Source organism: Panthera leo, chromosome B1 (genome assembly GCF_018350215.1).
Source record: "Panthera leo isolate Ple1 chromosome B1, P.leo_Ple1_pat1.1, whole genome shotgun sequence".
Lineage (NCBI taxonomy): Eukaryota > Metazoa > Chordata > Mammalia > Carnivora > Felidae > Panthera > Panthera leo.
In genome coordinates this window covers 6,709,503-6,734,170 of record NC_056682.1, presented here as the reverse complement: position 1 = coordinate 6,734,170, position 24,668 = coordinate 6,709,503, and the positions used below count along the sequence as shown (strand labels likewise).

Below are 24,668 nucleotides of genomic sequence, written 5' to 3'. Positions count from 1 at the left end.
CTGTCAGCCCTGTTCACTTTTTGTACTTTATTATAACCACAAATTCAGAGAGGAGAGAAAATACTCCCTGGTTAAAAATCTAGGAAATTGTCTAGGTTTCCTGACGTAAGTTTCTATACCCACTAAAACTCTATCCCCTGCCCTCATCAGTCTTGCAAAAATCAATCTAATGCCCCCCCACACTTGCCAATCATGACTGCCACAGTCAATATAATCACTAGCTTCAAGCTATAGCAATGTCAGCTATATCAATGTTAGAGATCCTGCTGTAAGTCAAAGCTATAATCCAGATTTTAAGTTAACATCCCTCAGGGAGGAAATCTCCCATGGAAAAATACCATGGAAAAATCCGTGACTTTGACCACACAGATACATTCATTACGGCAAGACCATAATCACAACTTTGCCCGTCAGGGTTTCCATTATCAACAGGGTCTGAATCTTGGTGGAGCACAATTCTTTCCAGCTGGAGTAAACCATGGACAGGTTTTCAGCCCATTGGGGATTTTTTTGATTTGTTTACAAATTGGCAAGGCTGGGGGTGGTGGTGCAGGGAAAGAGCAAGAGGATGAGGCTGGGAATGGAATACACACTATGGACTTTTGTTCTTAGTGTATTCTTTAAACTGAAACTAAGAAAACACAAAAACCAGCCAACCGAGGTCAGTTAAGGATGTCATTTAGACCTGATACTTTTGGCTTTAAAGGCAACACTTTGTCTTTAACTTTAAAAGATGGAGTGTTTGATAAAAGAACAGAGATTTTTTTTTTTTTTTCTTGTACCTGAAGCTTAATCAACCACAGATATGAGCTTTGGCTCTCTCTGCCTTGAGGGAAGCCACGTGACGGGGAGACCTTGTGGGAGATTCCATCCGGGTTCTCTCTGGATTCTTTTCCTAGCCCATTCTCTGACTGTTTGTAAACCACTCGATCTCCCTGAGCCTCAGGTTCCTGTTCTGTAAGGGTGCTGTAAGTTGGCCTGGCTCGGTTATAGGATTCTTACTCACACCCACCAAGGCAAGGGTGAAGCGTCTTGCCCAAGTGACCGTAGCCTTCTGTTCTTTTCCATTCCTCATGCTGATGGCCTCTGGAAAGCCGCAGTCCGAGAGGCATCCTGTGCAGCCAGGGGTCCACTGTTTCCTGAGACCACGGACGATGGAGGCACCTTCACCCCCTGTTCTGAATATTGACTCATCCCAAAGCAAATGTGTCCTGGATCCTGAAGAAGAGTGAAGCTTGTTTTCTCTAAAAAGTTTCACAGTAATTACTCCAAAGCCATAAAATTGTTTGGGGTCAACTTCCTATGGTCTTCTGACCTTGTTTGACGTGAGAGGCAAAAATCTCATCTGTGGTTGAAGAGTGGAGCAGAGAGACCCTTCTCAGGCCCTGTGGGTTCACAGGGTGACAACATGGCCCTGGTGAAATGACTAGGGCACGAGATGGGAATCCCCCAAAGTGTCAGATCGCTGCGTTCCCTCTCATCACCAGAACTTCTGGGAATCGTGAAGGGAACCAATTCTAGTCGTTGATCGTGCATCTGTTTGCTTTAATCACAGCCACCGTGAAGGGGCACCTGGGTGGCTCCGTCGGTTAAGCGTCCGACTTCGGCCCATGATCTCATGGTTCTTGAGTTTTGTGCTGACAGCTCGGAGCCGGGAGCCTGCTTCAGGTCTGTGTCTCCCTCTGTCTGTGCCCCTCCCCGGCTCATGCTCTCTCTCTCTCTCTCAAAAATAAATAAGCATTAAAAAAAATTTAAAGTGGACGATAAAATGAAAGTTTTACTTGTATTAGGACCCCACTCACCATTCTCAAATGTCTGAAGAATTTGGAGGTCAATATATATTTTTCCCCAGCAGCCAAGAAGTAATGTGATTAATTTGAGTAACGGAGTTAGGCGGGCAAGGGTCCAGGTTGAATTTTGTCAGGCTACGAAAACTTTCAGGGTTTTGAGTCATTCATTTTAAACACCTGTCAGCTAAAAGCTCAATGTGGCTTACTTTTGACCTAGTTTTGAAATAAATGGCCAAATGCCTTCTCTCTCACTTATGACAACACTCACCCGCACCCACGAGTTCCAAGGAGCCGGTCCTGGGTAGGAATGAACAGCTCGCTGACAGGTTAAGGCCCTGAGCGGCTGGGGACCTGGCTGGCGTTCCCGATGGAGACATTCCGCGGGGGCAATTAGAATAGGCCGATATTACGAGCGGAGCACACTTCACACTCATGTTTTAATTGAGCACCTGATGCCATTGTAATGTCGCCTAATTCCCAGCTCTGGGCAGAGCGTAGAGAGAGTACTTGAAGCTGGGATTTCAAGCGGGCCCCCTGAGCCCCCAGCTGCAGGCGCGCTCGCCGTGTGGCGCAGGGCCGCGTGGGCCCGGCAGGTGGCGCTGTTGCCCCTCCATCCCGACGGGGACTCGGCGTCCCGGTGTCGTATCCGGTTCTCCACCTCCTGTCCTATTTCAAGTGTAAGCTTGGGTGGTTGATTTATCAGTTCGTTACTCTCGGTCACACACACAAACACCCCACGGGGACTGTACCCCGAGCTTGTGAACGCTTGGCACAGACAGCGCCTTCTGCATTTTCTCAGCAAGCTGGGGACCTGTCCTGGTTCAAGTCGTGTGCTTAAGGGTTTATTGAGATAGGGACCTGTTCAAATGCGGTTATACATTCCCCTTAAAGGAATATGACAAATCTCCAATTTCGATGGCAAGTGCCCTTAACTTGGAAGTCCGCATTCGTGAGATATCCAGCAAATGTCTTTCTTTTTATTTATTTAAATCCAAGTTATTTAACATACAGTGTAATAATAATTTCAGGAGTAGAATCCAGCTGACTCCTTGCTCACATATAACACCCAGTGCTCGTCCCAACAAGTGCCCTCCTTAGTGTCCATCACCCATTCAGACCTTCCCCCCCCCCACCTCCCCTCCAGCAACCCTGTTTGTTCTCTATATTTGAGTCTCTTATGCTTTGCCTTCCTCTCCGTTTTTATCTTATTTTATTTTTCCTTCCCCTGTGTTCATCTGTTTTCCTTAAATTCCACATAGGAGTGAATCCTATGTTACTTCTCTTTCTCTGACTTCTTTCCCTTAGCATATAATACACTCTAGTTCCATCCACGTTGTTGCAAATGGCAGGATTTCATCCTTTTTGATCGTCGAGTAGCATCCCGTCGTATGTATGCACCACATCTTCTTCATCCATTCGTCTGTCGATGGATATTTGGGCTCTTTCCATACTTTGGTTATTGTCGATAGTGCTGCTATAAACACTGGGGTGCATGTGCCCCCTGAATCAGCACACCTGTATCCTTTGGATAAATACCTAGAAGTGCAATTTCCCGCAAGTGCTTTATTCATGGAGCTAAGCATGATGGTCCTTGAGACTGGACTGTATACATAATAGCTAGTTCGCACTTCAGATGACAGGCCCACATGGGCTGCTTTTTATCATGGGGACCTATGGGTCAGGATCCCATCGCAATTGCCATTCAGGGGGAAAAAATTATTTTCTGTGTCTCTTTAGGGACAGTGGATCCTGGATGTGCCAGCAGTTCTGTGCTGGGTCTGGCTCCGACGCTCAGGACAAATTCCATGGATCTAGGGAGTGCTTTTCATTTCTATGAGATGAAAATTATGCTCTCCTTAGACAACGGACTAATACTCAGCACTGAAGGGAAATGACCTATCAAGCCATGACCAGACAAGGAGGAACCTTAAGCGCAAATCACTAAGTGAAAGCAGCCAATCTGAAAAGGCTATGTACTGAATGATTCCAACTATATGACCTTCTAGAAAAGGCGAAAGAACGGAGACAGTAAGAGCAGTGGTTGCCAGGGGCTGGGTGGGGAAGCGTTAGAAGGCAGAGCACAGAGAACTGGTAGGGCAGTGGAACTATTCTGAATGATACCGTCTGGTGCATGCATGTCCTTCTACAGTTGTCGAGCCCCACGGAATGCACACCACCAAGAGTGAGCCCTGGCATGAACTATGGACTCTGGGTGATGATGGTGGATCCGTGCAAGTTCATCAGCCATAACCGGTGCAGGGGTGAGGGAGCACTCTGTACTGTCCCCTCAATGTTACTGTGAATCTAAAACTGCTCTAACAAGCAGCCTATTTTTTTTTTAAAGCCTGTTAATTATGCTCTCTTCTCAGTGATGGACCAAAACTTAATTCTTATCAAAAGATTTAATCAAGCACCTCTACGCACCAGGGGCTGGAAACATAAGGTCTGACTCTTGGATATTGGAATCCGGTGGGAGGAAGGGGCAGAGGCTTGCTCTGAAGATCAGATGTGGCCCCTCCATGGGAAGTTCAGCACACTTTGTAACTCGTTCCTGGTGCTTTGCCAGTGGGAGCTTGGAACCTGTGGATTGTTTGAGGAGAATCCTGGATGAGTAGGGTGCAATCTTGAAAGGTCCTCAAGACCTACACCACCCTCCCTGGGGGGAAGGGGGCAAATCCCTCAAAGTCTAGTCTGGTTGTTAGTATATCAGCATTCAGTCGGTCTCCCTGGGTTTGAATCCCTGCTCCCTTCCTCGTGAGGTCCGTGACATCAGCAGCTTCCCCTTTCTGTGCAAAGCATCCCTCTCTCTAAAACAAGGGTGCCAGTAACAGCCTACATATTAGGACTGTGTGTAGAATCAAGTAGGATAAGACCCAGAGAGCTTTCAGCCAAGTATTTGGCCCAGATTAAAAACACAGCATTTAGCGTACATTATTTTTCCGGGTGAAGAGAAGTGAGTAAGCCATGAACTCATTATCTTCGTGACTATGTGTAGTTACACATCTTTTCTCTGACATATTTGAAGTCCCTCAAAACTTGCAATACCCACTTGGCAACTTTTGTGTGCCCCGTGCAGGGACCAGGACCACACCAAGCCTCCATTCTGTGTCTTGTGGGGGCTCACTGTCAACCATCTGGCAGGCGTGTTCAGAGTTTCCTAAGACAAATGTGAAAATCCTACGGGGTCTTTGTGGACCAAAGGTAAAGTCAAGGAGCAGATCTCATAGAACTTTCTCCTGGAAAAAAAAAAAAAAAAAAGGTTACAGTGCTGTGGGTTTTTTTTCTTTTTTTCTGGTTCAGAGAGTTCCTGACATGCTTCTTCTTGTTTTTCTTCATACTTTGGGAGCAGCAGAAATGACACACAGCCCCTCCACAATCACGGGGCGCTATCCACTGGACCGTGATATATTTACTGAGAAATTTTTAATAAATAAACCACAGCCGTGAACCCATGTGCCCTTATAAACTAGCCGTTTCTCATGGGGAGAGTTCAGGAGTTTTTATGGAGCAATACCACATTCTCATGAGAATTTTATTAGAAATCAGAGACTTGAAATCCATCAAGCAGGAAATTTATGAGGTTACATGGGAACCATCCTTGCATTGTGTCATTCTGGGTTAATTTACTTCTTCATATTATGTTGATTTACTTTGTAAATTTCAGCCATGAACGTTGTTCTGAATTCCTCAGCAAATTCAAGCCAGCTAATTGATTTCTTGAACTTTTCACTTTCCATTTTTGTCCTTAAAACAAGATGGATAATTATTGACCGTCTACATAAGAAAACCCCCAAATCTGTGGGAAATGCATACTTCTGGTCAGAAACGTGTCCAAGCAGGTCTTTTCAAATGCCAAGGAATAAACAGAGCTTAGTGGAAAACATTTTTATAGCCACATGCAATTCTTTACGTCTCTAACTTTTCCACTCAATAGTTTCTTCAAATAACTTTTTTTTAAATTGTGTTTTGCAAAGTACCCAGTTAAAATTGCACTTACCAAAATAATAATAATAATAATAATAATTAATTAATTAAAGTAAAACAACTTGTTTATCATCATGTAACCCACGTTGGAAAATAGCCCAAACCCAGAATAGATGTTTGTGCCGGTGAAGTGGAGAGGAAGTGTTCTAAACAAGTGTTTCGTCTGGGCCCTGTTCCAGTATTTCATTAATTGTCGTGTTAATGGTGTAAGGAAGGAGGCCAGGCCAGCACTGACCTTGAGCGGAGTCGCGAAAATGACTGAGTGGCATAGAGACCAGTCTTCCGTTAACCAGCTGACCCCTTTGCTGACATTTGAGCCTGACTCCTGGGTGACATCCCAAAACTAGCTAATTCCTCTTAATCTCTAAATTTAATTCTTAAATCGTAACTGTGTTTTCCCAGCAGACACTTGCTTGGGGACTTAAAGTTTACTGAGCTGTCTCCATGGCATGGTTGTTTTGTTTTAACCTTTTCTACCTATCCATTACCCAAAAGCTCCTAGGCACCCATTTTAGAAAAAATATCCATAAGAAAACAATGCAAGAAACCACTCTGCTTGCTTGGCTTCATGTTTCTTCGTGTCAGAGAATACCAGCTGGTCTGTCCCAGCTCAGGCCTTCTTTGGACTAATGGAACGTCGCCGTGCTTCCAAAAAGCAATTAATCATTGTTGACAGCTAATCTTTCCTGAGCTTTGCCCGTGTGAGAGGCTCTGAGCTACATTGTATGTATTAGCACATTTACCGCTGGAAACTCTCTCAAAGTAGGTCCTATTCATCTCCCATTTCCCAGATGAAGAGCTTGAGGCTCAGGTTGGTGAAGCAGTCTCTCCGTGATCCCACAGAGGTATGGCTCTTACTTACCCCACTGGGCCCACTGTAGCAGACAGGACAGACGTGCTCTGCCTGCGGGAAGCGCTCATCCTCATTTCAGAAATAAGGAACTCGGGAACGAGGCCCATACTCCGTTCTGGTGGTGGCTGTCGTGTGTCTGTCATTGCGTGGGGGAAAAGATGCCCTGATGGCCAATGAGCACAGGACAAGACCCTCCACATCGTCTGTCATCAGGGAAATGCCAATCAAAACAAGGACACCCCACTGCACACCTGTGAGAACGGCCAGAATCTGGAAGCACTGAGAACACCAAATGCTGGGGGCGACGTGGAGAAACACGAACTCTCGCTCACTGCCGGTGGGGATGCAAACTGTGCAGCCCCTTTGGAAGACAGTTTGGCAATTTCTTACACATTAAACATGCTCTTACCATGTGACCCGGCAATGGGTATTTACCCAAAGGACTTAAAAACTTAGGGGCGCCTGGGTGGCTCGGTCGGTTAAGCAGCCGACTTCGGCTCAGGTCATGATCTCACGGTCCGTGGGTTCGAGCCCCGCGTCGGGCTCTGTGCTGACAGCTCAGAGCCTGGAACCTGTATTAGATTCTGTGTCTCCCTCTCTCTCTGTCCCTCCCCTGTTCATGCTCTGTCGTTCTCGGTCTCAAAAATAAATAAACGTTAAAAAAAAACAAAAAAAAAAAAACTTATGTCCACGCATACCTCTGCACATGGAGGTGGACAGGAGCCTTATAACTGCCAAAACTTGGATGCAATCAAGATACCCCTTAGTAGGTGATGGATAAATAAATAGGTCCATCCAGACAACGAAAGAGCATTAAGTGCTGAAAAGAAACGAGCTCCCAAAGCATGAGAACACGGAGGAAACTTAAAGACGTGTTACTAAGTGAAAGAAGCCAATGTGAAAAGGCTACACACTGTATCATTCCAACTATCTGACATTCTAGAAAAGGCAAAACTATGGAGACAGTAAGAAGATTTGCAGCTGGGGGAAGGGAGGCATAGACGAGCACAGAGGGCTTTTTAGGGCAGTGAAAAGACTCTGTGTGATATCACAATGGTGTATACGTGTCGTTAGGCACTTGTGCAAACCCACAGAATGCACAACACCAAGAATGAATGCTGATATGGACTACGGATTCTGGGTGATAATGACGCGCCAATCAATGGAAGTTCATCGATCACAACAACTGTACCACTGTGGTTCAGGATGTGGATACTGGGGGAGGCCGAGTGAGGGGGACAGGGGCTAAGTGGGAAATCTCTCCACCTTCCATTCAATTTTGCTATGAGTGAATGGAATCAAGCAATGTCTCATTACTCTAAAAAAATGAACTCCATTAAAAAAAATAAAACAAGGAAACAAAAATGTCCTGATGGCTCAGAAGCAGGGCACTTTGAAGCAGGGTTGCACCATACGAAGAAACATAAAAACAAATCAAAATGACAATGATATGGAGGTCATGTCCTACGGGGTAAAAAAGAGAGCGGGGTAATACAATGGAGAACAGCAGGGAGACTTCCTGGTGGAGGAGGCCCGAGGGGCAGGAGGGTGTGTCGGACTCAGGGCCAAGCACGGAGGCAAAGGGAGTGCCTGGACCAGAGCCTCTCACTCCGCCTGTGGTCCTTGCCTTGAGGGTTTTGCCTCTAGATTCTTCTCCCTCCCCTCCTCTGGCCTCATTTTATGACAATTGTTAACAAATTGGTTTGCTCCACCTCCAGGAAAGCCGTGTTTGGCGAAGGACCAAGGAAAACACCCACTGAATAGAAACCGGTGTCTCACCGAGGGCGCCCAGGAAAGTGCCACGGGTGACCATTTGTCTTCAGCAAGTGTCCACAGAAGCAGACTCCCCGGGCCCTCCCAGGGGTCAGAGGCCCCGGGGACATTGTGATGCAGGTGGCCCGCAGAGGCGGGCCGCAAGAAGGACTAACAGGTCTCGGCTGGGCCTGCTTCCCTTTCGCCTCGTTTGGGACCCGGGACGTTTTCAGCGTCACACAGGCACACCGAGGGAAGTCTTCCAGCCCCGGGAGAAACGTCAGCCCCGGGAGGAGCTCCAGGGGGCACACCCCCCAGAATAGAGGCAGTCCAGGGTGGGCGCTGCAGGGGGGCCAGTGGGCAGCATGGTGTATCCCCGGGGCCCTGACTGTTGCCCCAGCCTCCTCCACATCCTCACCCCCAGCCGGGCAGACCGCTGCTCCGGCCGAGACCTGGAAGCTCAAGCTCGCGTTACACCTCAGACCCAGACAGGCTCCCCACGGGTACCCTCACTGCAGACGGCCCCCCACGGGCCCCGTTACCACGTGCACTGGGAAGGTGACCCCATTTCCACGGACTCCTGCTTTCAACCAACTGTCCTGTTGGGGACTGCCCTGATGAGGGCTGCGGGCGCATTCTTTCTGCCTAGAGAGAGTTCTGGAACATTTGAAAAGGCTCTGGCTCAACAAGAGGCAAAAGGTTATAGGGGTTGAGCACCGGTCTTGCAGTGTCTTCAGCAACAGGTGCTGACTCAGCATAGGATGGCTGGTTTCTCCCACACAGCAATGACCCCACCCGTCTCTGCCCTTTCCATCCAGAAGGCTGAGCTGAAGGCAGGACGCGGGTCAAAGCCACTGCACGGACCAATTCGGATCACACAGAAAGCAGCTTCCTCACTGAGCGGGGGCAGAAACACTGGCCAGAGGCCAGCGGTGATGACACGCTCCCGACTGAAAATTAAGCGAACTTCTTAAATGCGTTTCTGCTCCGCGAGGGACCCCTGTTGCGCACTCAGAGGAGCGGGGTTTCGGAAGCATCCACAGGGGAACCCGGGCGGGCGGCTCAGTCGGTTAGGCATCCGACTCTTGATTTTGGCTCAGGTCATGATCTCAAGGTCTGTGAGACGAGCCCGCATGGGGCTCTGCACTGACAGCACCCGCTTCTAATCCCCAGGGCTTAGAACCATGCCTGGAATACCCTAGGTGCTCAATACATGTTTCCTAAACAGATTGACTTTTTTAGTGCCTTCGACTCTGCAGTGAAATGGTGATGAGACCTAGGCTATTCCTCTTTTTCATGATGAACCCAAAATGAGGGAGGCCTCCAGACCCTGGGGAGAAAGCCCCTGACACTGACTGCAGGTCCCCGTGGCTTGAGGGAGTGTGCACCTGCTGCCGAGGGCACCGGGCCCCTCCCTCCTCATCCGGCCATCACAGCCCGCTGACACTGACTGGGAAGTGCCGGACAGGGAATGGCAACTGTGAACCTTATCCTGGAGCCCTGGGAACCATTCTCTAGGCTCCTGGAGAAAAGCAGCAGAGCAGGCAACCAACTTCACTATAAATTCACCCTCTTGATTCCAAGTGAGGATCTTTGTGCTTTCTTGAAAATGCTGGACTCCCCGCCCCTCAGTCCCTGTGACGCTGGCCACGCCATTTACCCCAACACCTTCCTCTGGAGGGAACACAGAACGTCCGTGTGAGGAACCCCCTTGAGTCCCAGGTCTTCCCACTATAAAGGGTTTGAATTGTCCCTCCTCCTTACAAAAACCCATCGCCCCCTCTGGTGCTTCACCCCTTCCTGCTTCCTCCTGCCCTTCCTCCACAAGTGACCCTGCTTCTCTCTAGATGCCTCCCCTAAGGTCCCAAGCGCATCTGAGTGTTCTCCACTAAGAAGGACTGCCCTACACCCTTCTCTCGCCCCACTCCCTCCTCGACTCCCCCCTTCTCCACCCCCATGCCTCACCCCACCCCAGCCTCTGCGTCCATTGCCAGCGCTCTCCCAGACTGTGGCAGCCGCCACCGGCACACAGGCTGTGTCTGATCTAGACGAGATCTCAGCTCTCCTTGGTAGGCTGAAGGGTGAGTACAGGTGACACTCTCCTCCCAGAGTCACAGGAGTGAAGGCGGGCTCGGGATCAGAGCCCTGAACTACTTTCCCATTCAGAGCTCCCCTCTCCCACGCCCCTCCCCACCCCAGGACCACCTAACAACGCGCTCTCTCCCTCACCCACAGCTCAGCTGGTCCCCCTCCTTCCGCTCCCACTTGGGCTGATTTTCTGCACCGGCCCCAGGGCTGCCCTGCGAGCTGGGACACTTCTTCACTCCCCACAAGCCGCTCTGGGTCAGTGCCTCCCGCCCCTACACTTCATCCCTGGACGTGACGCCCTGGCCCCTTCTCTTCCACAATGCAATGAAGGGCACAGGCTCCCTGCTTCCACTCTGGGGGCTTGCTTTTGAAATGCGGAGTCCTTCCTGCAGGAATCGTGAAAGCAGTGCACACAGACCTCCCCGGTGTGTCTCCAACAGCGCGGAAAAGGGCTGAGGCAAAAGACATTTTGAAGTAACTTAGTATCCAATCATTGGTTTGTTCATATTCATAGCGATCTTTAAACAGCATACAGTTTTCCTTCGGGAGGGCCGGTCAGTACGCCTATCAATTCCATCGTTCTGGCTCCCTTCTAAAGTTAAAGAGGCCCTATAGGTTTGTCCCGTAGAAAAGGTAACAGATGCACTAGAATCCAGTTGACAGTTAGGGTCAAGATTCCTCCAGAAGCAGGGCGCCTGGGCGGCTCGGTCGGTTAAGCGTCAGACTCTTGACTTCAGCTCAGGTCACGATCTTGCAATTTGTGAGTTCAAGCCCCGCACTGGGCTCTGCACTAGCAGTGTGGAACTTGCTTGGGATTCTCCCTCCCTCCCTCTCTTTTTCCCCCACCCCTCTAAAATAAATAAATAAACTTTTAAAAAGGTAAAAAAAAAAAAAAGATTCTTCCAGAAGCAATTACTCTGGTCCTTACCACCTTTTCATTCATTCACTCATTCACTCTTCATTTTTCCTTTAGTTATTTAACCAATTCTCCTTCAGTGAGGTTGATTCCTGTCTGGATGCAGCACAGACACCCATGCAGACACCTTGGATAGCCTCTGTCTGGAGAGCTAGTCAGAGAAGTCGTTTCTTCCTTTCCTTTCCCACCCATCTCCGGGTCAGTCCTTAGGCAGTAAAAGGAAACGCCAGTTCTAGGACATGTTTACAGCATCCTAATAAAAGAAACCACAACACTTTGTGCCACACCGTATAATGAGGCTCTTTGCAATACTGTCTCTGGGACATGTAGCAATTTTCAAGATACTCTCTTTATGCTTTTCCCATCCCACAGAAAGATGCTATTTTTATTTGAAAATTGATGTAATGTCTACTACAAAGGTGGGGAGGAAAATAAAATACATCATTGATCGGGAGGCCTCCATGTGGGGGTGGGGAGGAGCAGACAAATGCAAACCAAAGTTCTTAGCTCTCGACTCAAGCCATCCTGCTGATGGCTGTGGCCAGGTTACCGACCTGGGGCCTCAGTCTCCTCATCCATCGAGTGGGTCTAACCTAACAGCTGCTGTGCAGGGACATCATGCAAGTAAAGTGCCTACCGTGGTGTTTGGCATTTTAGACTCATAATAAATGCCAATGGCAAAAACAAAACAAAACAACGCAAAGAACAAAAGAAAGAAACTTGGTTGAACTACTGTGGCAGTGAACCTCGTGCTGGACATCAGCTTCTCCCCTTCCACGGCCCCCTGCCCCCACAGCACGGTGGGCTCCAGTTCCAGCCACCACCAGCCCTCATGGCCCCCCTCATACAGGTCAAGAGAGGGCTCCCCGATCTGGGTTGGGTTGGACTCCCTCTTTCCCAGACGCCTGCTGCGAAATACCACTCACACAGCCGTGCCCGGTGACCCTCCCACCACAGCCCCGCTTTGTCACACACAAGACCGGTGTCCATGCCTCCTCAGTGCCCTTGATGGATCTGGATACTCAGTTCTCCCATCAACCGGTCTCACTCTGGGCAGCTGGAGCCCCATTTTCCTCCACGCCCCAGTTTAAAAGCCCCTGTGGGGCCTGGAACCTCAGCCAGACATCCACACACATGCACCTTGGACTCCTTCTCACAAAATCCAAGGCAGACATGCCCCTGGCAGAGGCGTGGGCTTCCGCTGGAACAGGCTGGCTGGGAGGGAGCACCTCAGGAAGAACGGTATCAGCTGGGAGCCCTGGAGGAGAGGCTGTCGCGGAGCTCGCCCAAAGCAGGTGGCGGGAGCGGCCAGGAAGCAATTACTCTGAGCTCCACGGACGGGACGCAGGAGGCATCTCAAGTAAGTGTTAGTGCAGGTGTGGACCCTTTCCTCGCTCCTTTCCAACAGCCCCTCAATGTGCATCCTGCCCTGTGGCCACCAAAGCTCTTAGGTGTAGCGCTGTGTGGCCGCTCTTTTCGCAGTGTCTTGGGAGTTCTTGTCAATTCATCTTGGCCCGGAAAATGGAAAGCTGGAGCAGTGGAACCCCATCACATGGCCCCTGGGGGGGCATGGGGCTGGTGTACAAGGAAAAACTTCGCATGGCCAAGATGGGGGTGGTTCTTGGCTTGAACTCAAGGGGAGCGTTCATGAGTCTCCCTGGGGGACTGGAAGAGGAGACTAGAGCAATCAAAACTTCTGAGTTATGGGGTCTTTTGGGAGGCGGTGGGGGTGTGGCAGAGGGCTACCTTATATAGGCTATAGGGACTAGAGCCACCTAGAATCAGGTCGTGGCTGTCTGTGACATTAAATCATAATTGCAGCTATAGTTTACTGACCCAAGCACTGTGCTAAGCACATACATGCCTCGTCTCAATTTACTTCAGTTCGTCATAGTGTCCTCATTTTCTAGATAATGAAACTGCTGTTTAGGGAAAACAAGGGTCCTAAGCTGGTAGTTGTCAGAGTCACAAACAGAACCTAGCTCCGTCTGACCATTTGCCCCTCTTTCCTCACCAACCCCATGCACCTCCTCATGGCCCCGTCACCCCATTTTCCCCAGACACACGCACGGCCCTCTGCAAAGCCTCATCACCCACTGATGATGCACACATTCACTTCCCTGCACAAGGTCCCAGATGGCCTGCACCTCCTCTTGGCTTTACTTATCATGCCGTACTGATTCTTTAAAACACTCTGAGGGATCCTGCCAGCCCCGGATGAAGCCACCTGGTGCCCACAAATGGACCAGCTCACCTGCAAGCATTGGCTTCCGATGATGCTGCTTACACTGGGAAAGAGCGTTAGACCCAGCCTGTCACAAGGCTATGCTTCAAACAAAGGCTGTATTAGATGTGTAAATATTTGGGCAATTGGAAAGTTGAGATTTTAGACAAAGATTCGGTTATCTGCATCCCAAAAAAATGCTTATATACAAAATGGTTTTAATGCAATCTATTCTCCTTATGATAGCCATTAGGGCTTTGTACAAATGTTCTGGTTCTCCTCTCCTTTCGGTCACATGGAACTATGTCCCTTTTGACGTAAAGCATGGCCATGTACGTGCTCTGCCCCGTGAAATGCGAAAGCATCTGATGTGTGTCACTTCTAGGTGGGAGTTTCAAGTTGCCGTGTCTCCATCTACTTTCCCTTTCCTGGTGCAGCGATCATGGGAACACGTGTTCCAATGGGGCCCCCAGAAGTCTAGACCCCTCAGGAATTTCCAAAAGCAGGGACACCTGCCAGTCCGGTCAGACAGGCGGACTGAGCAAGAAAAAACTTTTAGTCCTAAGTTCTGAGAGTTTTTGTCTTTCGTTGTTTGTCTGTTACCATAATGACCTAGCGCACCTAATACCATCTTATCAGTGCTTTTCATAAAAGAAGGAGCCAGGAAGTGGGATGGCAGAGAGGAGGAGGAAAGAGGGGGGACAGGAGGTAGAGAGGGCACCTTGAGAGGAGGAGGGCACTCCTGACATCACACGTCATGTTCTCTGTTGTAAATGATTCGGTAAAACATAAGAGCTACTTGGGGTATTAAAACAGAGGATCCAGGGGCACCTGGGTGGCTCTGTCGTTTAAGTGCCCAACTCTTGATTTCTGCTCAGTTCATGATCTCAGCGTTCGTGAGTTCAATCCCTACATTGGGCTCTGTGCTAACAACATGGAGCCTGCTTGGGATTCCCTCTCTCCCTCTCTCTGCTCCTCCCCAGCTCCCACACACCCTCTCTCTCAAAATAAATAAATAAACTTTAAAAACATAAAAAGTAAAATAATATTAAAGATCCATTTCATTTGGTCCGTAATGACACCTCAATGTAGCACTGGGCAGCAGAGCTTTTCAGAGGTTATTTCTTGATCAAATTTATGTCAGTTAAGAAACTTAAGCTGTACAGATTTTCAATTCTGGATGATGAAAAACTTCCGGAGAGGGCTATCAAGCCATGGGAAGACCTCAGGGAATCTTAAATGCATATCACCAAGGGAAAGAAGTCAATCTGGGAAGACTACATACTGAATGATTCCAACTATATAACATTCTGGGAAAAGCAAAACTATGGACAGAGTGAGAAGGTCAGAGGTTTCCAGGGGTAGAAGGAGGAATGAATAGGTGCAACACAGGGGAGTTTTAGACCAGTAAAAACACCCTGTATGATATTATAATGATGGATACATATCATTATGCCCTTGTCCAAACCCATAAAGTGTGCAACGGCCAGAGTGAACTCTAACGTAAACTGTGGACTCGCCGTGATTGGGACATGTCACTGTAGGTCCATCAGTTGTAGCCAGTGCCCCACTCTGGTGGGGGGTGATGGTAATGGGGGAGGCAGTGCACGTGGCAGGGCAGAGGGTACATGGGAATTTAGTGCCCTCCGCTCAATTTTGCTGTGAACCTAAAACTACTCTAAAACATAATGTCTATTTAAAAGGGGAAAACAAGTTCTATTTAAAAGGGGAAAATAGTGATGTTGACACAGAATGTATTTAATGCCACTGAACTACATGGTTAGACATCGTCTAAAGGGAACTCATGCAACTCAATAGCAAAGAAAAAATCTGATTTAAACATGGGCAGGGGCACCTGGGCAGCTCAGTCGGTTAAGCGCCTGACTCTTGATTTTGGCTCAGGTCATGATCTCACAGTGTGTAAGACCAAGCCCCATGTCAGGCTCATGCTGTCAGCACAGAGACTGCTTGTGATTCTCTCTCTCCCTCTCTCTCTCTCTGCCCCTCCTGTGTGTGCACTGTCTCTCTTTCAAAATAAATCAACTTTAAAAAGTTAAATAAAAATGGGCAGAGATCTGAATAGACATTTTTTCCAAAGAAGACATATAGATGGCCAACAAGCACGTGAAAAGACGCTCAACAGCCCTCATTATCAGGGAAACACAAATCCAAACCATATGAACTACCACCCCACAGCAGTCAGAATGGCTAGGATCAAAAAGACAAGAAATCACAAGTATTGGTGAGGATGTGGAGAAAAGAGAACCCGTGTGCCCTGCTGGTGGGAATGCAAACTGGTGTAGCCACCCTGGAACACAGTCTGGAGGTTCCTCAAAACATTAAAAATAGAACTACCCTATGATCCAGTAATCCACTTCTGGGTATTTATCCAAATATTAATCAGCCATACAACAAAAGAGATCCTGCCGTTTGCAACACAAGGATATAATGCTAAATACATAAATACAAATGATCAGCCAAGAGAACTGTATCCTACACTCTACACACATAATACATGGTTAAGATTTAAAGAAAGGTGCACACCTAAGTATTCATTGACATCACCTGTCTCTGCATCAAACCTCCATCTGGTTTCCCAGTGTCGTGTTTATTACGCATCTCAGTGGGGACGGAGGGGAGCCATTTGAATGTACTGACAGCACGTTCAGAGGACACAACACAACAAGAAAACGGATCTGGGCCGCCTTCAGGGCACATTTGAGGAGTATGACCAAGACCTCGAGGAGGATAGTCACCATACAATGCAGTTTCCTGCAGCCAAGCACAAGTTGCATTGACTCAGGACCTTGACTTTGCCAAGAGGGACAAAGCAGAGTGTGACAGGGGAGCTGGAGATGCCTGGGAGGCAGCCACGCAGTGATCAATGGTGCATCTCTGCTGGGTGGTGGGGAGGAAAGTGAGGAAAGGCACTCCAGGGAAGGACTGCAGGTCCCCAGGTCCCCAGTGTCAAGAGACGGCAGGAATGGGGGCACTGGAGCAAGCAAGCCCCAGAGCAAGAACGTGACGGCTGAAATGTGCAGTAGTGGGCGTTGAGATTCTGGAGGGATGGCTCTGAGGGTGTGGCCGGCATGAATGTCTGAGCTGGAAGGCAGACACCATTGAGAAGAAAGAGGTGAGGGGCCGGGAGTTCTCCTTGAGGAGCACTCACTACAGTGGGTAACAGTGTAGTCATTCATCTGTGGACTCCGACTCCTATACTCGTGTATAACTAGACTGTTAGCCCCTCCAGGGCGGAGAAAGGCTGTCTGACTGGTAGTAAACTAGGTCGGCTTCTGAGATGTAGGAGGAGTTGGCTAAGTTGTCGACTGAGCTCAGTTAAACAAAAGCCAGATGGCGGGCAGGCACTGGCTTCGCATGGTTGTTCCAGAGCGAACTACCCATGCGTGGTGCTTCTCCCATTGCAGAGCCATAAGAATAGTTATTTCATGCTGGGGGTGAGTTAAGACATCGGGAGGAAGGGTGCCTTTAGAAATCTGTCTGCTGGACAAGATGGCTCCCAGCTGGCTGGGCCACACCACTCTTCTCCCTGGCTTTCCGCGGCCTGGTCAGGGGCAGGTGAACAGACAGAAACACAGAGGGGAGTGTGTGTCATGGAGGGAGAGAGCAGGGAAGCGCAGATCCCTGTGGGGTGTAAGTGTGAGCTGGTGTGAGAGAGGGAGCTCGTGTGAGTGCGCATGGATGTGTTCAGGTGTGAGTGCGTGTGTTTGAGCGTTAGTTGTGTGCTGGGGCATGTGTGTTCAAGCGTGAACACGTGTGTTCGGGTGTGAACACGTGTTCGAGTTGTTAGGATTGTGAGCGTGCTCAGTTGTAAGCGCGTGTGTTTGAGTGCGAGTGTGTTCGGGTGCGAGCGCACGCGTTTGCCTGTGTTGGTTGTGTGTTGGGGGTGTGAATGTGTTTGGGTGTGAGCGTGTGTTTGCTGGTTGTGTCGGTACGAGTGTGTTCGGGGGTGCGAGCGCGCGCGTGTGAGTGTGTGTTGTGGTGTGAACGTGCGCCACAGGGACAGGTCAAAGGGCAGCGGTGGTGAGGGAGGAGGGACTGATGGAGGAAGAAAGGCAGGGCCAGCCCAAGTGCGGAATGTCACTAGAGCGGACGGACAAGAGGGAAGGGAATGCCCTCACGGCCCACAAACATCCAAGAGGCATCAACAGCAGGAAAGGAACTGACTTTGCCAGCAGGTGGAGAGGGAGGCGCGAGTAGGGGGTGTGATTAAGGAAGAGGAAACGCAGTGGCCTGTCGGGAAGACTTCCCGGTGGCATCACACTGTGGACTCGGGGTACCGCGGCTGGTCTAGAGCTGCCCTCCTGGGGCCCCGCGAGGTGGGAAGGGCCAGAGCCCCGGGGGGGTGGGGGGACATGGTGGGCACGGCCCAGATGCCAGAGGGGGGGCAACGCCAGGCAGGTGCTCAGGGCGGTGGTCACCTGCCAGTGTGCAGACAGAGGGTGACCCCGGGGTCCCCACCTGCGGGCTGCACCCTGAACCTGGAAGGGGAGTCCCCGTGGCCCGCCCTGCTCACCTCCCGCCTGCCAGCGAGCACCGGGTGGGTGGCTCTTGACCTCTTGAAAAAAAACAGGGTCATTTCCTGAAACAAAACCAGGTGAACTGAGCCAAGTCAGCCGGTAATTCCTACCCCTTGCAGCTGGCCTCAGTGCCAGTGTGGAAAACTACTAGGCTGCAGAAAACTTTCCCGTAGTGAAGCTTTCAGATTTGATATATAAAACTGGACAGGGGATGCCGGAGAGGCTGGTCACCCCATGCACCTGCACCCAGCTGCCATCTCCCGGACAGAGAACTCTGCTTACGACGGCCATGGTGATCCTGCCTGTGTTTTTTGTCCTTTTTCAGTCCCATGAGCCAAAGTAAGTTTTAGGGGAAAAGGCATGATTTATAAATGGCAACTCTAGAGTAGTAACCACACATGACGATGAATGACAAGGAGGAAGTGCCCTAGGGCACACGGGCGTGGGGAAGAGTGAGGTCTTAGGACAGATAAAGACAGCCAAGAGGTAGAAACCACCCAAGGCGGTGCGGGGAATGTGGTGCGGCCATACCCCATACCAGGGAATATCAATGAGTCTCCAAACAAGGAATGGGATCCTGACACCGCCAACAGCACAGATGAGTCCTGGGGACGTTATGCGAGGTGAACCGAGCCAGTCACTTAAGGGTAAAAGCCGCGTGACCTGACTGCACTCACGTGAGGCCCCTAGAGGAGCCAAACTGATAGAGACAGAAAATAGAGCAGAGGCTTCCAGGGCCTGGGGAGTTAGGATTTCACTGGGACAGAGTTTCAGTCTGGGAAGACGAGAAAGTTCTGGAGGCTGGATGGCTGACTAACAATGGGAATGCGCTTAATGCCACTGAACTGTACCCTTACAAATGGTTAGGATGGTAAATTTGTGTATTTTTTACCATAATTTTGACAAGTCAATAAGGAAAAAAAGAGAGGTAGGCTGTTGTTAGCAGTCTTTTGGGGAGGCCAACATTCCCAGAGCATTTACGACGGGGAGCAGGCCAGTGCCAGGCTCAACGCAGGGTCCACCGCCCAGGTTCAACACGCCCCACTCCCTGGATGGCCTCCTCCAGGGGTGTGCAGACCATATGGTCCTCGGCTCGAAACCCCCCAACCCAGGTAACAGAGCAAAGAGGAGGGCACTGGAAGCTTTATTATTATTAACTATATATTATATTATATATTATTTATAATTTATTAGTAGTAGTCTTTTTTATTAGTAGTATTATTAGTATCACCAAGGGGCACCTGGGTGGCTCAGTTAGCTAAGGGTCTGACTTCAGCTCAGGTCATGATCTCACAGTTCATGAATTTGGGCCCCACATCAGGCTCTGTGCCGACAGCTCAGAGCCTGGAGCCTGCTTCGGATTCTGTGTCTCCCTCTCTCTCTGCCCCTCCCCTGCTCACACTCTGTCTCTCTCTCTGTCCAAAATAAATAAACATTAAAAAAAAAAAGAGTATCAGCAAGATGTTGACTGGCAGTTATTATAATAAAAGCCACCGCCATTGAGGGCCTACTCTGTGTCAGGTGCTTTATACACATGTTTAGTATTCAAAGCAAGCCAGTGAAGTAGGTATTCTTAGCTCCCATATTAGGTTATAGGCTGAACCGTTTCCCTGAAATACATATGTCAAAGTCCAACTTCTAGTCCCTCAGAATGTGACCTGATTTGGCGATAGAGTCTTCACAGAGGTGATCAAGTTAAAATGAGGTCATTGGAGCAGGCCCTGATTGATACGACCGGTTAAACTGCTTCCTAGGACTGCTGTACCAAAATACCACGGCAGAGGCTGGGGGCTTAAACAACAAAAATGTATTCCTCGCAGTTCTGGAAGCTGCAAGTGCAAGATCAAGGTTCTGGCTGATTCGGTTTCTAGTAAGGCTGTCTTCCTGGCTTGCAGAGAGCTGCCTTCTTGCTGTGTGCTCACACGGCCTTTCTCTGCGTGGGTGTGTGCGTGCATGCGTGTTTGTGTGTGGAGAGGCAGAGAGAAAGAGAAAGTGTGCTCTCTCGTGTCCCTTCTTACAAGGACACTACTCCTACTTGTTTTCTGAGACCAGGGAGCACAGCCAGACGCTTGCAGAAGTGGTGCAGATTCCCCACAATCTGGAATACAGCCTAAGTCAAGTGCACCTGCTTCTCAGGGTTCACCCTCATGTTATAGGAATCCACAAAGAGGATTCGATGGGGTTGTTTGCTCCCATTCGACATGGCGGACCCGTATCAGGTGGAAACTCACACCAAGCCCAATGGAACTCAATTGGTCTTCTTCTAGGTTTGTGCCATGGTGTGGTTGTCACTGGCCTCGTCCCTTAGTCCCTTACCCCTGGTGTCCCTGGTATCCCTGTGGGTCTTCTATTACTCCCAACACACACAGTACAATCCACAACAGCTCTGTAGGGGGAAACCTATTGCCATCACCATTCTTAAAAAGCAACAGGCATGTAAGGTTTTTTGAGACTTTTCCAGAAGTCTTTAGGAAACAGACTAATTCCTCCTGTACCCACACTGATGTATTTGCCGGATCTCTCCTTCAGATAAGTGGGAGCATTTGACATATATTCACCAACATACTGAAAATTTTTTCTCACAGTTTCCACAAACCTTTTGCAATCCTAACCTTACCAACATACCAGCCCTTCCCCTACTACATACTCATACATACATGAGTGAATATGTAAATACTATTCACTTAGTATTTACACATCCAGCGTTGTATAACAAACCTTCATATTCCGGGGTTTTATTCCTCACACGCTAACCCTGTTAGCTTCTATTGCCTCATTTTACAGATGAATACCCAGAAACTGGAAAGGAAGAATATCTCAAGACCATACAGTTGGTAAATACCCTTGAGGGCAGCATGGTGTCCGTGCAAAGGCTAATTCCTACTCATCCTCTGAGCAGGGGCCCTGGTACGAACGAGGAACACCCACACTACCAGTGCATTCCAACTTGAGTCGAATGGCTGTGGTCGGGGAAAATTCTAGTCATGTCAGACGGACTTCCACGTTTAAAACAGGGTCAGTGCTCCTGGTGGTCAGACTCTAGGGAAATGGACTAGGAAATGCTTCTGACATCATGAGACGCAAAGGACTCCGGGACTCTGATCTCTCCCAGTAGATGGGAGTTTTTCCATGTGGAAAGAAAGCAGTCACCTCAGATTGGTCAGTGGCCAGTGGGAACCATCCCCAGAGCACGGTAGACGTCACACATGGAAAATCGGCCTGCATCGTTTTGTCCAGTCGCGGGAAGGGCATCCTTGAATAACTCCGCGGGCCAGAGGTATGGAGCAATGGGCTTCTACCCGGTCCCAAGGGGGGGCCTTGCAATTTAATGACAACCCACAATTGTAAATTTCCTTTAGTTCATTTGCTTGTTTACGTTTAGGAAGAATTTTTTTTAATGGAAAACCCAGCCAAAAAGGAAAATACAACTTGGGGTTTTTTTGTTTGGTTTTAGCCTAAAGACGATGGTTTTCCATTCATAGGAAAACATACCAGCTTAACATTTGCACTGATTTCTTTGGACTTCTTTCAACGAGTTATACTGTTTTCAGGTAGCAAATATTTATCAAGCACTTGTTACACGTGTCAGACATAATGCAGTGTTTCACCTGATCCCTCCAACAACCCAGCAGGGAGGGAACTGTTTACCTCTTCCCCATGCTGCTGATGAGGCCAGCAAAACTTGGAGACACTCTTGCCCAGAGCCGGAGGTCCACGCTTACGTCACCACAGGACACGGGAGCGAAACTCCACACCTCATAACTTTCCTGTCTATGCCAGCTTCATTCAACCTGGAAATAAGCACATTTTAATAGCAACCCTAAGAATTATGATCTGTTGCAGATTATATGTGGGCCCCTAACCCTGTTTTAGTTATAGTCCACAATGCTTTTCTTCCCAAGACCTTCTTCAGACCTCACCGTGTGCTTTCTGGGGCATGATTCTCCACTGTTCTGTGAAAACAAAGGCACGACTGCAAGGGGGATGGCTGAGGCTTGTCTCCTCCGAGTCCCCTGCCTCTGAAAACCCCATCCATCACAGGACTCAAAGGCCAGGCTCTCTGTGATTCTCCTCTTGGCAGCTGTCTGAAACTGTCCCTTTGCTTTGTATTTCCAGCGAATATCTTACCCCTGGTGTCCAAACAGAAAGCAGAAATACCTATTTCTAGGTATCTTGCACAGTCCACCACATGTCAGCAGGACCCAAACCGGTTGTCCTTGCAACAACCAGTCTCCTCCTGAGAGATGAAAGCCTGTGCCACCCCAAGGCGGCCACTGTATCCTCAGAGGAAGAGCTGGCCCAGGTCACTGGTGCACGAGATTATGAACGTGGGTGGCTGTGGCAGAAAATGTGGGGTGGCCACACACAGGCCAACTCCTGCTTACCACTGGGAGCCATTGCCCCTTGTCCACACAGCCTGGCTCAGATTCACCTGGCAGGTGTTTAAGGCAGAGAGTTTCTGGGATCCTCTCAGACCTACTGACCCGGCCTCTGGAGGATGGACCTGGGAGATTTAGTGACCAGACCATCAGGGACGCTAACCCCATCGTCTCCCCGCAGTGTGCGGGGCTCTGCGCAGAGCTAGGCCGATGGAAAACTCTGGCTCTGTTCTGGCAGCAGCTGGGAGGCAGGAGGGAACCCGGAAGGATGTGGGATGCGGGCAGACACAAATCCCCGCAGGTCAAGCCCGGGCCTTGCATCCACAGCTTCTCTGTAAAGTAGGTCCCAAGGCAGAACCGAAGACCCGGGCCCACTGGGTCTACAGTGCTGTCCCCACCCAAGTGGGGGGCTGAGGCAGGACCAGTTTGCGTTAACACAGACCCCTGCCCGTAACTTCGATTTGCTCTGTGTATCTTTGGATTTGAACTCCTGGCTGAGGGACGTGGATAAACGTCTACTTTATCTAATTCCCAGCTCATATGCAGCCTCAAGCGGCCGATAGCCACAGGGACGCCTCTCTGCGCCGCACCAGCTGGGGCCCGACCCGGGGGAGTGTGTGACCGCCCCCCTCCCCCTTCCCGGGAGGGCCGCGGGAGAGAAGACAGAAGGGCCATCAAATCTAGAAAAGATTTGCAGAAAACGCGCCAAATACAAACGCACCAAATCTGGAGGCCAGTCTGGGAAACAATATGGCGCCGAAATAATGCGTGGGACACCGGAAGTGGAATGTTCTCGGTGAAAATCAGCACAGCCCCACCCCCACCCCGCAAAGTGCACGAGAACTCGGGCGCTCCCAAGAGGGGCCCTTGAGACCCGCAGCTTTCTGTCCCAGGGCGGCATCGTAAGTCGCTACTGGGTCTTGTTTTGCACCCGGGCATTTCGGGCCGCAGCGCCCCCCGCAGGAAGCCCAGGGCTGCTTGTGCCTCTGGGGTCCCTGGAGGGCTCGGGCGCGGTGTTTACGAGGCTAGCTGTAAATCCCTCAGAGCCGGAGCCTGCCCGGGGTCGCCACCTTCCTCGTGCAAACCGTGCAGACCTTGCAGACCGTCCTTCCGGGCGCGCTGCTGTGACTTTCCACGGGGGGCCGCGCTGAGCGGCGGCGGGGCTCCAGCGGGCTGTGCCCCTAACAAGCTCCGCCCACCGGGAAAACCAGCAAGGCCTGGAGACCAGGATCAAGAAAGCACGGTTCAGCTGCTCTGCACTTCACTTTGATGGCCTTTTGATAGCGGTTTTCTTATCACATAAAGGATAGAGGCTTTTCCTCGCCCCCTAAAATACCACCGGTTTGTTCCGGGCTGCCTCCGGAGTAGAACGTTCCGAAACCATCACACCCTAAGGTTAAGCAACAACCTGCGAGGTGCTTGGGGCCTGCGGGGTGGTTGGATCCCTGACGTGGCAGCTCATTCATTCGCCTCCTCATTGGGGGGCATCCTCCTATGCGCAGAGCTGTGCCCAGATGCTTCCAGAGAGCGGCGCCAAAGCCCCGCTCCCCTCCAGGCGTCCCCACCCCACCTGGAAGCCACACAGACCGTGTCTCCGTCCGCCCACTCTGCTGCTGTAACAAAATGCTTCAGACTGGAGGCCTGAACAGCAGACGTGTTTCTCAGCTGTGGAGGCTGCAAGTCTGAGGTCAAGGTGCCAGCAGGTCAGGTGTCTGGGGAAGTCCTGCAGCCTGGTTCACAGGCAGTGTCTTCTTGCTGTGTCCTCACATGATGGAGAAAGCCCGCTCTGGTCTCTTCCTCTGTTTACCAGGTTGCCAATTCCATCCCTTGACCCCATCCTCATGACTTCTTCTAACCTAATCACCTTTCAAGGGGACCACCTCCAAATGCCATCACATTGGGGGTTAGGGTGTTAACATATTAAATTTAGGGGGGACACATTCAGTCCATAGCAAACTGGCCATAGCGTTTAACAAGGAGTGATAGTGTTAAAGAGGGGCTAGTCAGCTCAGCTTAGGGAAGACAAACCCCTGAGTTGGGTTTTGAGAGATGTGTAGGAGTCTGTCAAGGATGAAGTAAGTAGCAGACCAAGGGAAAGGGAATCCCAGCCAAGGATTTAGGCGGTAGGAATTTTTCTTAATTGT

The 24,668-nt window shown here is 49.9% G+C and overlaps 1 long non-coding RNA gene across 1 annotated transcript; it reads right to left on the bottom strand.

Annotated features, from left to right (window-relative positions):
• Window positions 1–3,296: 3,296 nt before the first annotated feature.
• LOC122217329 lies at window positions 3,297–23,312 on the bottom strand. The gene is made up of 4 exons (XR_006201408.1): window positions 23,246–23,312; window positions 21,794–21,936; window positions 4,840–5,026; window positions 3,297–4,370 (listed from the first exon to the last, which is right to left on the bottom strand). It is a non-coding gene; the product is annotated as an uncharacterized LOC122217329 (long non-coding RNA).
• Window positions 23,313–24,668: the final 1,356 nt, after the last annotated feature.